Below are 16,373 nucleotides of genomic sequence, written 5' to 3' on the forward strand. Positions count from 1 at the left end.
AGTCTTTCTGCTCTTCTCATGTTAATTAATCAATTCTAGCAGTCTGCATTTTAGGCTAAAAAATGTACAACTAAAGACGTATTTCATTGTGTAGTGTTGTGCTGTGTTGTCTTGTCTCATCCCGTGCTACTGGCGTAGTAAAAATATATTTTATGGTGGTGAAAAACATCTTCTGGATCATTTCAAAACAGTCATTGGAAATTCTCTTTCCAACAACAAGAGAGTTGTAAGGTATTAATGTTGGTGAAAAGACAACACCTTAGTGTCATTTCTAGGCATATGAAGTGCTTTGTTTCTTTTTTATTTTTTTTCTTTCTTTTTTTTAATCCCACTTTTCTTCCTTGTTGTCATAATCTGAATGGCACTATGTTAAAAGATGGGTTGCCAACATTCCCCAACAAGCTGGAAAATAAGTCTCTCTGTAACTCCTGCGTTCTAGGACCTTCCCATCATACTTGAAAAATTCCACTGATATGAACGGAAAGCATTTTTTTTTAAGAAAAACATCTTACAGATGTTTGTACAAAACAGTCCCAAGAATGAGTTCTTAGAGGGGAGATATCCAAATGTATTAAATTTGCAACATAAATCTTTTGGCCTTTCTAATAATTTGTTTAATAATTAGTCTAGGGGATCCTAGACTAGTCATCCTCGGATGACTCTTAAAGTAAAGCATAGTTATCAGGGAAAAACGAGCCCATGAGAGTTGCCTGCCCATTGTTGCCAGTTTGTCCATTCCTTCAGGATCCTACAAATGGGCGTCATTTATATTTTTGGCCTAGTTTTCCTTTCTTTGTTAAGACCCTGCAAATGAAGGAAGGTTGGTGACTTCATCAAGGTTTGAGGACAACAAGAGGGCTTGCTTAGTTAGGCCTCTGAGAGTGTGCCTTTGATAAAGAAATAAAGACAACAAGAAATAACTGACCAGGGAAATTATATTCACTATTTATATTCTGTCCCTTTGAGTTCTCAGTGTCCTACTTTATTTTCTATTCCAAATATTTTACAGACTTGCCTCTGACTAAAAGCCAATGAAACTAAATAAACAGGCAAGTAAGGAATGAAACACAAGCATGGTAACCAGAAAGAGTTGCTACTCCCTTTATTTTTAAGCTGTAATTTTGGGTGAGGGTTGTCTGTATCCAAGGCTAAGCTAAGGCAAGGCTGTGAAGCAGGTGCTTGGGCTCACCTCTCTTAATGTCTACAGCTAGGTGCTCAGTGCCCCCTGGCTTCCTACCTTCAAGGTCCAGAACCACTTTCCTCTCTACCTACCTGCATTAGTGCCCACTGGGCCTGATGCCATCAGAACCCTGCAGAGGCTAACTGAGCAAAGGTATTTGGGCTAAGGCTTTAATAAGTTAACACTGAGAATTTGGAAGTTAGCCTTTAACCTTTAAACCCAAAGGAATTAATCATGTGATGTCAAAGATCCCCAACAAATTAATAATAATTACATCTATTTTTTCAGAGCCATTTCTACCTTTCATTTGCTCTGCAAAATGAAATAACCCATGAGGTATTTTATAGCAAATCATAATGGCAGGGCTGCATTCTCTTTTTAATGGAGGAGGATACTGAGGTTTTCTTGGAAATTTTCTTAGGGAAGAGGAAATGCTTTCTGAAGGTCGTGGGACTAATGCATTGGCAATTCAGGCCCAATTCAGGGACATGAACTCAGAGGAGTCCCCTCTCTACCTCCAGTGAATGAGACCACCCTATGTACTCAGTGTTTCTTGGATTGCAGTATGTCTTTGGTGGCCTATGCTATCTACACAGCCCATAATTATCACAGTCTTAGCAGCTGTGTATACAGAGCCAGCTCATTATGAGGTCAGCTCCTCTGATCTGGGGATAGAAGAGCTCCTCTTCTTCAGCCTCCCCTCACCTACACCATATTCAGACACTCTTCAAGGGCCCAGCTCAGTAGGACAAACAATTTCTCTGCTGTTTAATTGAAATTCTTCATATCACCTACTCTGTGTTTTTCACCAAATTTCATAAGGAGATGGATCCCTAAGTTTTCAAAATATTTCCTTGTAAACTTCTTGTGTTTAATTCATATTATTCTTTAATGTCATAGTAGAAAAATTGAACGAGAGAACTGTTATAAAGCATTTGGCTGCCATTTGTCCCCAGTTCCTGGGAGGAAGTCTCTGAATCTTTGGAAGTACCCCAGTAATGGGGATGTCTTTGTTTTTAGGGTGTGCCCCAATACTTTATGCTATCATGGTGGCAGATGGTGGGTTCAACTATCTAGTTAATGCTAGTGATAGACTTAGAAGATGGTGGGTCCCACCAGAAAGACCCACCATGTTAGGGCAATGGGGATTGTGAGCCATGTGATATCAGCTCAGTATCCACAAAGGGGAGGGAGGATGGAGATGGTGTTCAGTCACATGGCCACTGATTCAATCAATTATGCTTTGAGAATGAAACCTAAATAATTCTGCACACTAAGCTCTGGTGAGCTTCCCTGGTTAACGATTCTTTGTGTATATTCTTAAATAACAATGTGCTGGGAAGTTGATGCATCCTGACGTTACAAGGAAAGGACAGGGAAGTTTCACATTTGAGAACCTCTCAGACCTCATCCTAACCATTTCTCTTTTTGACAGGTGCTGATATATACCCTTTCCGCCATAATAAAACTGTAATAATAGTAAGTATAACTTTTTCCTGAGTTCTAGGAGTCATTCTAGTGACTTATGGGTCTTGAGAAGGTAGAACCCCTGAATTTGTAGTCAGTTGGTTAGAAGCACAGGAGGCCTAGGGACCCCTGAGCTCATGGTTGGTGTCTGCAGCAAGGACAGACTGTGACCTTCACTTGCAAAGTTTGGCCTGTCTCTGGCTGGTTGGACCAGAAGTCATTGCAATAATGTACTTTTAAGCAGAGTCCCAGAAGAGAAAAAAGAAACAAACAAACAAAAAATTGCAACAATCATCTGTGTTTTAGACAGAATGAAAGATCCAGTGTGTTTGTGAATGAGCCTGTCCAGGTTCAGGGAGCTACAGATCACAAGGCGCAGAGTCAAGATCAAGGCCTGTTACCCCAGATGGAAAGATCAGCTGTGCAGAGACTCAATAAATTAACAAATCACAGGAATCCAGCTTCAAGTTCAGTGAAGCCTCTGGAAGTTCAGCAGTGTCAGGGATAGAGCCGCAAAGCAACTCTTGTTCTAAATATATCCCTGGGGTGATCCACCCCAGGGTCTCAATCTTCCACCCCAGGGTTTCAACTTCCTCCACTGTGGCTCTGCCTGCGTCACAGTTGTTCTATATCCTCGTCCTTCTAGCTCAGGGATTCTGCTGCAGTGTGGAGTCTCCTGACTCAAAGGAGACTCCTGCCTTCTCCCTGGTCTGAGTGTTCCTCTCTGAAGTGTTTACATTCAAATTCTGGGCAGGAGGAAAGGTGACGGGCTGTCACTCCACACAGAGGCCATCCCAGTCAGAATTGTCGCTCGCAGCAGGATTTCTCACAGGCTGCCTTCCTGAAGCCCAGTCTATAAAATACTGACTTCCTTCAGGCCCAGTACTTACCCCTTAATCCAATCAGTTATACCAGTAACTTGCTGTTTCATGTGGCATTCCACAGGAGTACCAGCTTCTGGCTTCTCTGTAGAGAATTAGGCTGTGGATTAGGACAAACAGCACAAGAATTTCAGATTCTTCTCTGCAGCTTCTATGTGTATGACTCTTGAAGAGTTCTTGGGTTTTGTTTCCTCTTTACTTTGATAAAACATCACTAAACCAAAGACTTGCATCATAGCTGCACAAGACAGGGACACTGCCCTCTCATTTCATTCTACCCACTTGTCCCTTTAATAGTTTCATCAAGCCTTCATTAATAGCCTACTGTTCTGGGGCACCTGGCTGGCTCAGTCAGTTAAGCATCTGACTCTTGGTTTCAGTTCAGGTTGTGATCTCAAGGTCCTGAGATCAAGCCCTGTGCTCAACATGGAGTCTGCTTCAGATCATCTCCCTCTCCCTCTGCCCTTCCCACTTGTCTCTCTCTCCCTCTAAAATAAATATTTTTTTAAATAAAATACCCTATTGTGCTGCCACTGCTATATGTGTCATGTGATCTCAGAGCATGTTGGTAAGCACATTATAGATCTGCTTCTTTCTTCTGTTTCTACCACTTTAGCACCAGAAAAGCTAAGTAACAAGATTGATAGTACCCATATCATTGCCAAATCCAACAGCACTTACCATTACCAGGCACTATTTAAGGAATTTTATTACATATATGAACTCATTTATTTTTTGTAAAAGCCTCTAGACAACAAGTACTACTTAGTATCCTCTTTTTTCAGGTAGGGAAACTGAGTTTAAGTAACTCGGGTCACACAGTTGCTGTAGAGGCAGAGTAGGATGGCCTGATAGCCAAGTCTCTCTCTGCTCTTTACCATCACGCTAATAACTTCACACATTCAGTGGCTACGCATTCAAGATTAGAGTCAGGAAAACTTGGACTCATATCCAAGGTTTTTCACTTTTAGTTGTGTGGCCTAAGTTTTATTATCATGTGTAGAGTGGAGCTAACTCTCTCACGGGATTATCAGAATGATTAAATAAGATCATACGTAAAGAGCACTTAACATAGCGCTTAAAAGGTAGTAAGTGACTACAAGTTTTTGCTCATTAGTACTATTCTGAATCCTATTCGGACTGTTAGCCTCATATCAATATTAAATAAATATCAACAATTATGTGTTTATCTCATAACAGCATACTGAAGACCATGCAAACAAAAAACAGACAGGTATGGAGCTCACACTCAGACATCTTAGAATCTGAAATTATTAATGCTGCTCTCAAGTTCAAAAAAGAAAGCACAGAAAAGTAGCTATTAGTGAAGTTTATGAAGTGAACAAAGGATTGGACAGGTCCATCAATCTGAAGAAGAAATGTGGTGATTGAGGAGGGAAGGTGAAGGTTGTGTGGGGGCTAGTGTGGGATATGCAGATGGAGACAGTACCTCCTCCAGCCATCCAGGGAAGACTTCAAAAAGTAATAACTAAGTGAAACTCTAATGGTGAAGAAGAAGATTGTACAACTTTTGAGAGGAGAGAAACAGAAGGAAATTTCCACATCTCCTTGTGAAGGGACAGAGGACTGAATTTCCTGAGTTTTCCTCACTAGATGATTTGCTTAACAAATTGAGCTAACATCATTCCCACTTTGTGCCTTCTCAAATTATCAGGATTTCATGAGCCATCTGTTCTTCCAAGCCATCTATTGGATATCCTAGATTCTTAAGGGCAAAATATGTGTTCATCTTCCCTAGCTTCCAGCACAGTGCCCAGAATTTAGTATGTGTTCAGTAAATTATTACTTGATGAACTTTGGTGACCACATGTAGTGAATATTCCTACATTCTAATAGGTCCTGCATGCCTATGTGTCACACTGTTATTAATTTCAGCATCTTTCTACCACCATCATCTTACTTGATGTGGTCACAATTACAAAGAAATATACTTGTTTTCTCTGCAGGAAACAAAAACAAAAACAAAAACCTCTGGCACCATGATTAACACAAGTTCACGTACACATATGACTGGCAGCCCCTAATAAAAGCCTCCCCAAAAAAGCCCACAAAAAAAAAAAAACCATCAGAATGTTGGAGAAAAGAACTTGCTCACAGATCTCAGCAAACTAGTTGAAAAGTCTTTATGGAATTGTTCTACCAGCCAAAAAGTAATTCTGTATTGACATGAGTTTGGACAAAGTTAACAAAGGATTTTTCAGCCCCCAATTTAACTTCAGAGCATTCACATTAAGGCAAATGACCATAGTAGCTTTGAAGTTTTAATATACATATTCTGCATGAATGGAAAATTGTTAAATGAGGAGGAAAAAAACCATTCTGATATAATTCCTGCTTCATTTAATACAGGGTACAAGAAAAACTAACCTTTCTGAAATACTTTATTCTTATTCAATGAAAAGCTCTACTTTTACCTTTCCCTCAAATATTGGTATTTATAATTACTTTTCTTTGTACTTTTAAAAGAAAGACGTAGTCTTAAGAAAAGACCCAAAATGAGTTATATTTTGTTCATTAACATTGGTCATTCACATTCTTAACATCAGATATGCCATTGTAAAGTTAATTCCAATTCAGTGGTTTCAGAAAAGAGTTTTTGTTGTTGATAATAACTACTAATCAGGTTTAAGCATAAAAATGAAGAAAGTGCAGGCATTTTTTTCATGATCACCACATTATATAATGCAAATAATTTTTCCAATCTAATTTTTTAGCTTTTTGATAAAATTAATTATATTTTAGGGGAATTCTAACTTTTTTGCATTAGATATATTACTTATAGAAATGGATTATTATATGCTAAAAATATTGGGACTAACAAAACACAAATGGTTTACATGTCAGAAAGTTTTACAAAGAAGCATTTACTCTGCCTCTGTTCTAATCATCCAACAAAAGACTTTAGTTCAGTGTGGGTTCCAATTTACCCTTCTGATTGGATGCCCCTAGTAAACACTAGTGGCATTCATTTAGGAGCAATGTTACCCAATCAATCCACTTAGGAGCCAGTACTGCGCAGTTCCCTTTACTCTCAGGAGTTGAATAGCCTCATCTCCTACTTCACAGGAATAGAGATCTCAACTTTCTAGTACCAAACACATCTTTTGGAGGTGAAACAGGTCTGTTTCTCCATATTGGTATGTCCCTTCTCCAAGTAAGGCCAGTTCCTCAGCTTATATTGTGGGCCCATTTCCTCTTGCCTTTGCTAGATTCTTACTTATACAATCAAGGACCTCTTCTCCTGCATTTTTCTTCTCTTTCTACTTAATGATTTTATTTCATCAGTTTAAATGGTTTGAAGTCTCCATCATCCTAAAATACTCTCATCTTATCTCACCTGGACTACTGCTCAAGCCTTCTAACTAGCCCTGTCTATATCCAAAACTGACCTTCAATCCATTCTTCACACCATAACCAGAATAAGCTTTTCCAATTGTGGTCTGCTTGTTTCGTTCTCTAGTTTAAAACCTTGTGATGGACTCCCACTACTCTCATGATAATAAAATACTCGATGTATTCTCTAAGGCTCCATGTGATCTGGCCTAGGCATGTCTTCACAGCATCCTTCTCTTCTTTCCCTTCACACCAATCTTCTTTAGTATTCTCAGTCGGTCTAAGAGCACTCTCTTTACTTTCTTCATTGCTTTTATCATAAGTTTTACATATTTATTTTTGGAGTACTTGATTATATGTCTCCTCAAAAAAAAGTTTTTAAAACTATCCCTCAGCATTTTGCTCACACATAGCTGGTGTTCCCTTGCACGTCTATTGGAGAATGTCTGAATTAGGGATATTATATTTGTAATTAATCAGCTAAAACTATGGGAGATGAGCTCAGCTAGTATAAGTAGAGAAGCAGATCCAAGAAAGCACGCTGAGAGAGCTACCATTCCTGGATAACCAAGAAGAATATGTAAGGTAGTTAAGATTATAGGAAATTGAGCCAATGTGGCATATTTCGGGGAGCTCTGAAAGGTATTTTCTTAGCATAGGCTATTTTTCCCCCAATTTTACCTGTTTCTCCTTAATTATTATTATAGAACAGAGCATGAAGTTTCTTATGGATATACTGTCATCCTTTCCCTTTTGAGTAGAGACTCACCTCATAGCCTAAGGTGAAACAAATACCAACTTCACTTGTTTTCACTGACATGCAATAGAAAATAATCATCAAGTTTACTCTGTAGGTCCCCAAGGCATGGTTCCCTCAGGAACTGGCAGCACAGGTGTGTCACACACATTATCTAGCAGGTGCAAAATCTTCACTGTCTGAGAGGCTGGTAGGATATGGGTAAAAGACCCACTTGGGGGATCCCTGGGTGGCACAGCAGTTTGGCGCCTGCCTTTGGCCCAGGGCGCGATCCTGGAGACCCGGGATCGAATCCCACATCGGGCTCCCGGTGCATGGAGCCTGCTTCTCCCTCTGCCTGTGTCTCTGCCTCTCTCTCTCTCTCTCTGTGACTATCATAAATTAAAAAAAAAAAAAAACCCACTTGGGTCTATGACAAACCTCTGCTTTCTGAAAATCACATGCCAGTCATCCACCTCCCTTCTCCAAGAAAGGGTAGCTTAAGAATCTCAATAAGGAGGCAGCAAGAAGCCAGCAAGAATACCGAACCTCATAAAAATGATGCCAGATCAAATAGAAGTACTCACTTAAATACAAATTTCAGATAAAAAACAAATAATTTATAATGTAAATATGTCTGTGCAATATTTAGAGTTAAACCTTTAAAAGTATTCATTTATTAGAAATTCAAATTTACTGTATATTTATTTGTTGAATCTGATAGCCCTAACCAAAGTCCACTCATTGATTCATTTATTTCATATTTGAGTGCCAACTGTGAGCTAGTCTCTGTTCTAGCTGATAAGGCTCAGCAGTGAACAAAACAAAATCCTTCACCAAGTTTTTAGTCCATAATGAAGACCAAACCTAGGTACCTGTAAAATCTGGCAGGCTGCACTATCTAAGAAGTGACCCCAACCCACTACTCCGCACAAGATGTCTCCATGAAAAGTACAATTAGTCTCCCCTCGAAGACTTGCAGTCTCCTTATTAAAATATTCTTTTCCTAAGCACATGGGTGGCTTAGTCCATTATCAACTGCTGATATGCCTTTTACCCCCAGAATTTCTGGGCACTTTAGCAGCCCCAAAGCAGGTGGGGGTGAGGGTTGGGAGGAGGGCAGAGATCTCATCACTGAAGCAGGGCTAGCATCAGAACCTACTCACCACCTCTTGAAGATTCCATCCCTATGGGAGGTGTGAACTGTACCCACACCAACAGCAGGATCTGAGTCTCTAGGGAGTGACTGCCTGCCTAGAGGCTCTTTACAGTAGGGTCCACCCACTCCTTCAATAATCCAATGTGCATCTGAGGCTGCAGAATTTAGGGTCTGGATCTCCCTATTGCCACACCTAGCTACTCCCAGGAAACCAGCAGGTTTTCTCATGTGGACTCAGGGCTGGTTCTGATATGTTCACTTGCCTTGCCTCTCACTGGTCCAGAACAATGGCATGCTCTTCCTCTCAGACACTGCCCCCCTTCTTCCTAGAAATCCATGCTTTAAGGGTCCTCAAGTCTTTCCTTCTAAATACACAAAATAGAAAGAATCTGAGTATACTCACTCTTCTACACGAGCAGGGCTACTGCTAAGCAATACCCAGGTACTCTTCAACTTTTTCAACATCCAGGTACTCCTATCCTTTCCAGGGGAGCACTGGCAGGGATTCCAAGGAGACCAAAACCCAGGTTGGAGAAATTAGCAGTTTCCCTTCTAGGGTTCCAAAGCACTTTCCTGGCTCTTCTTTCAGGAGAGAGAGAGAAAAAAAAAGATACAAATGTAGTTTCTAGATGTTAAAATCCTCCATTTTGACTAATTTTTAGAATTAGAAATAAAGCTGAATGGATCAAGGTAATGTGACCTGACATACATTCAATGGAAAACTGTTCATTTTTTAAATAATATTTTACTTCACAGGTCTTAGTATTATCTCTTACATGTAATAATTCATAGCTATCTACATATAATTTTTTAAAATTAGAGGTTGCCTTACTCAGAATTTTCATCATGAGCAAAATCATTAGGAAGACCTTTCAATTCACACGTCACATGCCACAGCTAACAGTTTTATCAGACTGAGTCAAAAAAAAAATTAAATAAAATAAGCTCCAGTCTCAAAAGGCCTAAATCTAGGATTTCAGTGCAGTAACAATGACCAATAAAGATACTTTTATCTCCCAGCAGAGAAAACTGACACCCAGAGAGGCAAACATACAAGATCCCACAACTAGCTTATCATGCATTTAGCAACACTTGAGTTGACAACTCTGACATGCAAGCCCTAGGATAGCAAGTCCAAGGATGAAGACATTGTACATAGAATAATCTGCTGGAATTAGGACCCAGGTCTCTACAAACCCAAGCTAAATTTTTTTCCTTCCCTGGAAGACAGGCTGTTGCAATGGCTTCTGCTCCCTTTGGGACACTGAACTGGAATGACATTTAATGCCTGGTTTGAATTAGCAAATACCTGGCCAAAATCCCACACTCTGAGGGCTTCATTTACTGTCAAGGGGTCACTTGCACACCTATAGATGAATAACCTCTGTTTGGAAACAAAGGAGGTTTAGAAAATTAATTATTTCCAAATCATACAAATAACTTTGAATCCAATGGTATTATCAAATCCCCACATGACTTTGAATGCTTTCTCCTTCATTTCAAGTCTCTGCTAAATTATGTATGCCCCAGAGCATGAAAATGCAGTGCATAAATAAAAAACAAGTTGTCGGGCTTTTTTTTGGGGGGGGGGTTGTTCGTTTTGTTTTTTTCCTGTGCTGTTGAAGAAATGTCAATTTGCCACATCATTTAGCAGCAGAGAAGAAAGCTACAGATGGGATAGGGGGAACATGAGCAATCAGCCTGATCACTTGGGAAAAAACTTGGAATTTCTAACCAAAGTGAATTCTTTACTGTTTCAGGGGAAAGTCTTATTAGCATGTAGATAAAATAGGAGGCCTGAAGAATTCCTTCCCTGAAGCAATTTATTTCTATAGTATTTACTTCTCCTTCCCTCCCACACACTGACCCCTTTGTGCTATCCACAACACCAATCATCATCACTGTCATCTTGGGGTTTCCCTTTTAAATATGTTTTTCTCCTAATTAATTGATGTCCCAAGCTGAGACAACATCCAGATTCCTTATCTAACTTGGCAAGCAAGAATACAGGTCTTTGAACTACACAGAAGAAAATGCATATGGACGCACCACCAGAGGACAGAGCAGGAGGAAGACATTTGCTTCCATGGAAAAGTCCTTAGGCTTAGGTTTAGGAGAGCTGGATTCTGGTTCCAGATCTGACATTCAAATGTAAACATCTTCAGAACTAAATTATTCACCCTGTACATTTACTCTCAATGCAAGGCACATGAGAGGTGCTAAAGCCACATCTTCTGTCAAATTTATCTCGCAACAGAGACCTGCTCCACTGAGCATAGACCTTTATTGTCTCCCACCTATATCTCATTGATTTCCTGTTCTAAGTGTTCATTCATGGTTTTAGTCATTGAATTTTCACTGGTTTGCTCATTCATCAAATCTAGACTAGCCTCCTTCCTTACCATCTACCCTTCCCCACCAGATCATCCTTAACAAGAACTCAAATTCCACCTCTGGACAGCTTCAGTTCCAATGTCACTGGCCTCCTCTTGCTCTGAAGTCCTCACTCCTTCTGCTAGTGTCACATGTTTTTTTGCTTGGTTATATAACGTCTCGTGTTATTGTTTTAGAATTTTTTGCATTATTTATTCATTGCTTCACTAGGTTTGCCTTGACTCCCATCTGAGCTCTGAACTCTTACTCTATATAACTGAAAGTCCTACCTTTTTTTGGTAAGATTTTATTTATTTATTCATGAGAGACACAGAGAGAGAGAGGCAGAGACATAAACAGAAGGAAAAGCAGGCTTTCTGTAGGGAGCCTGATGTGGTCCTTGATCCCAGGATCCTGGGATCAGAACCAGAGCCAAAGGCAGACGCTCAATTGCTGAGCCACCCAGGTGTCCCAAAAGTCCTAGTTTCTCATTCCAATTCTCAACTACTCCCAACCACTCTGGGCAAAACCAACAATCTTGCATTCTCTTACATAAAAAAATATAAGATCTTTAAAATTGCTTTCAGTATGTAAGTCTGAGATTTTCTTTACTGTTTAAAACTTCAGATTTGGGGACACCTGGGTGGCTCAGCATTTGAGCATCTGCCTTAGGCTCAGGGCGTGATCCCTGGGGTCCAAGATTCACGTCCTGCATCCAGCTCATTGCAGGGAGCCTACTACTCCCTCTGCCTATGTCTCTGCCTCTCTCTGTATGTCTCTCATGAATAAATAAATAAAATCTTTAAAAAAATGTTTTTTAATTCAGATTTGTTCCTTTGAGTTTTATTATTATTATCACTCCATTCAATTCCTAGCATAATTTTAGCATATCATACAGTTGTCCCTTGAACAACATAGGTTTGAACTGTGCAGGTCTACTTATTTGCAGATTTTTTTCAAGAAATACACTACAGAACTGTAAATGTATTTTCTCTTATGAGTTTCTTAACATTTTATTTTCTCTAGCTTACTTTATTGTAAGAATATAATATAGGACATATAAATATTGTATTAACTGACTGTTATCAGTAAGGTTTCTGGTCAACAATAGGCAATAGTTTTGAGGGACTCAAAATTTATACATGGATTTTTGACTCTGTATGGGGTCAGCATTCCTAATCCCTACATTGTTCAAGGGTCTCTGTAGATGCTCACTCGAGGAGAAAGTTTAAATGAGGCCAGTGAGATCATTTCCTTGGCTACTTTGTGGAAGTGCCAGAATTCCAAGGAGGTATCTTTGGAAATGTTGCTTAACTTCTAAGCCTTTTGCTGTTAAGCTATGAGCTTCCTCAAAATGTCTTCTTTTTCCTTCTTCAAAGCACAGGAGAGGAGGATATAAACACAGCTCAGTACTTATAGCAAGAAAAAGTCTCCCTAAAAATCCATCTTCAAAGCTTATGATTTTCAACCAATGAGAAGCAATTCCATTACCTCCAAAGGCCATGAGTCTTCTGTGTTTTTAAATCAAAGGAAGGCATGACCTGTCACACAACACAAGCCAACAACATGACCCAACTTAAGAAAAAAGAAATGAAATGATCAACAATTGCAGTTTGCAATTTGGAAAGAGAGAGGGAATCTGATAATCCTGACACGTTCCTCATTTTCTGCTTGAGGAAAAAATAAAGGGTATTTATGGGAACTGTCTTGTGTTATTAAATTGAGATGATTGCTTCAGCCCTTATAAAATGTTTTGTAATATTAATTTTTCACTAATGACATTTTTAATATACTCCATGATAAATCCATGCCAGAGTCTATCTCTCACCAGTGTGGTGCACAGGGCTGGAATAAGCATGACCCCAGCCTCTTACACAGATTTGAGTCATTTATTACCCAATGCCATGGCCAATTTGCATCTCTGATCCACAAACAATCTTTCTCCAGCTGTTACCTCAATTTGTCCTTGCAATGATTTTCATCAGCTCTGGAGAAATTTTTGTAATATAGCTGTGCAAAGTATTACTAAGAGTGGAGGTAAGGGAATGAAGAGGGATTGTGTGTCCTCCACCAGAGAGCACTTGGTGAGTCTGCAGTCAGCTTCCAGGGGACACTCACAAGGGCAGCCCCCTTGGCCTTCAGAACCTGTGGATCCCCCAGTCAGAGACAGCAGCCCAAAAGCTACTTGTTCATAGGATCCTGCTGAATTTAGAGGAGCCATACTTAAAATTTTACTATTATCAAGGAAATCAGATGGCTCTGTAAAACCAGGGCTTTGAAGTTTGAGAGGAAATTTAAAAAGCAACCTTAGATAGGTGTACTAGCTTGGATTCGAACCAATAACTCATCTTGCCACATGAAGGAAGAAAGGAAAAGGAGGAGAGTAAGAAATACATGAAGAAGATGCATATTGGAGGCATTCTCCGGAATGCTTGTCAGCCCCAAAGTCACATGCACTGATAAAACCAGCTACTAGTTGTTAAGTGAAATGTATAGAAACATTTGAAATTGGTTTATCCACGATTTTATAGTTTTATTCATTTATTTATTCTTCAAGTATCCATTGCCAGATACTGGGGTAGGCATAGGAATCCATGTATGATTAATTGTTCAGAAAGCATCTTATATGTAAATTCCATGAGACTGAATACCTTTTAATTACTACTAGACCCACAAGTGTGGCAGAGAGTATGTCTGATGAAAAAGAGAACCAGAAAATGAGGGCAGGAGAAAGCTGATTTTCATTTCCAGGATCTAGGAAAATATCTGATCCAGAGTTGAGGCTCAGTGAATTTTAGTTGCTACTTATACATAAAATGGAATTAGCATTCTTTGAGAGAGAAAGAGAGAGAGAGAGGGAGAGAAGAGTGAAAGAGAGTATACACACATGAGTTGGGGGGCAGACAGGGAGAGGGAGAGAGAGAGAAAATCTTAAGCAGGCTCCATACCTACCCAATGTGGAGCCTGACACGGACTCCATCCCACGACCCTGAGATTATGACCTGATCCAAAATCCAGAGTCGGATGTTCAACTGACTGAGCCACCCAGGTACCTCATGAATTAACATGATTGATTCCCAAGAATACTAATTATATGACTTGATTTATTAGTGTTCAGGTTGGATAAAAAGATCTTAACAGAAAAAAAAATATGCTTCCATTTATATTTACTTAGAATGAAATGAACCCAGGTAGCAGCTGCTCTTCTCCAAGATATATTTTTGTATATGCACAAATATGCTTTGGCAAAATCACTGAAGTAGTCCCACCTCCAGGGAAGGTTGTAAAGAAAGTAAACTCTGTTTAACTGAATGCAAACAGGACTGCTAGTCAGAAGTGTAGAATGCAGGACAGACAGATGGAAGAGGGTAGGAAGGGCATTCAACAGGTTATTTACATTTTCTTTAAGCCTCATTCCCAGAACATTATCTGCCCATTCTGGAATTACTTATTGAGGCCTTGCTGTGTTGAAGGAACTGAGCTAGAAGGGACGCATCCTGCAGTCAAAGACCCTGTGGCCAAGAAGGCCCCAGATAGAGGGGGTAACAAGATGCACTAAGAAGCTCTGTAGGAGTGCAAGGACACAGCCCCCAACCTAACCCGGGGGCCAATGATCAAAAAAGGATTTCCAGAGGAGGTGATGCCTCAGCCAGACATTTTAAAGAATAAGACGCAATAAGAAGGCACCTGGGTGGCTCAGTTGATTGAGTATCCAACTCTTGATTTTGGCTCAGGTCATGATCTCAGGGTCCTGGGATGGATCAAGGCCCACACTGGGCTCCGCACTCCCTGGGGAGCCTGCTTGAGATTTTCTCTCTCCTTCTGCCTCTGTCCCTCCCGTCACTTCTGTGTGTGTACTCTCACTCTTTCTTTCAAATAAAAAATAAATAATTTTTTAAAAAATGCAATGACATAAGTTAAAGTAAGCCAAGCAGGAGTGAACAAGCCCACAAAGCAAGAGAGGGTGTTCCAGAAGAGAAAACAGCACATGGCACACAGCACAGGGTAGGAGAGATCAGAATAGGTTTAGGAATCCTCAGAGGAATTTCATTTGTCCAGCCAGTGGGTGGAAAGAGGCTGCCCTGGACCTCTGAGTAAGGACATGATTGTGGAAGATTTGGGGGCCATTCCAAGGAGCCTGCATCTTAACCTGAAGATAACAGGAAGTTTCACTCACATGCTGAGGTAAGCACAAAATGGCTGGTGGCAAATACAAAGTAGGCCATTGCAAAACTGGCTCCTCTCTAAAGCATGCTACGAACCATTTAAATACACAGGATTTAAATAAATAAATACACACATACATACATACATACATACATGCATACTCAGAGTTCATTCATCTCAAAAATACTGTCTGAGCACATGGGCAGATCATGTGGGGAATTCAAAGGTGAGATGACATGGCCTTCAAGGACCTTACCATCCATGAAGGAAAGTAGAATACTGGATCATAGCTGTCCCTAGAAGAATACAGAGAGCACTAGAAATCAAATTAAGAGGAAATTACCTCCAGTTTGGGGATCAGGAAATGCCTCATGGAGAAGAGAACCTGGAAAATACTACCCTAAGGCCCTGGCTCCCAAACCTGAATATACATCAAAACCACCTGGAAGATTTAACTATATACTACTAGTCTCCATCTCAGAGTTTCTGATTCACCAGATCTTGAGTAAGGCCCCCAAATTTATACTTCTCATTCAATCTTAAGCTGAGGCTAACTTTGCTGGTCTGGGGACAAGTCTTTGGAGAATGTTTGCTCAAAGTAAAAGTAGGGAACTGGTCCAACAGAGATGAGACCATAGTCATCAGATGAAGAGGAAACCATGTACATAAAGGCACTTGGTTAGAAAAGCAAGGCTATATCCTAGTTAGAAAAACAAGGCTATATCCTGGTTACAAGTTGGGGTAGAATGTAAGAAATATAAATATATAAGATAGCATCAAACACAACATTTGCAAACTAATTACCCAATCAACTCCAGTTAGCTGAGAGCAATTGCAATGACAAAAGGCATGGCTTCTACCTTTCCTCCTAAATTTTCTATCCTTCAGCTCTCCTGGCTCACCAGGTCTGCTCTGCTCTCTAAACTGAAACAACCCATTGGTACCAACCAACTCAGCCATGGTGTGCATTACTGATCCCTTTCCTCTAAAAAAAAAAAAGGAATTTTTAAAATCCCTGTAGTTTAGAAGGATAACCTCCAAATTCATTCTATGATG

General features: G+C 40.0%; 1 long non-coding RNA gene across 2 annotated transcripts in view; it reads right to left on the reverse strand.

The window, feature by feature from the left end:
* The window catches only part of LOC144312067 (uncharacterized), a 41,821-nt gene that overhangs the window by 16,252 nt on the left and 9,196 nt on the right, over positions 1–16,373 (reverse strand). Inside the window, exons 2-3 of one of the 2 annotated variants that reach the window (XR_013377507.1) lie at positions 9,181–9,356; positions 3,538–3,628 (exon numbers count right to left, since the gene is read on the reverse strand). This is a non-coding gene — a long non-coding RNA (uncharacterized LOC144312067). The remainder of the gene's footprint in view (positions 1–3,537; positions 3,629–9,180; positions 9,357–16,373) is intronic. The other variant, XR_013377506.1, reaches the window with a different exon arrangement.

Source organism: Canis aureus, chromosome 4 (assembly GCF_053574225.1).
Source record: "Canis aureus isolate CA01 chromosome 4, VMU_Caureus_v.1.0, whole genome shotgun sequence".
Lineage (NCBI taxonomy): Eukaryota > Metazoa > Chordata > Mammalia > Carnivora > Canidae > Canis > Canis aureus.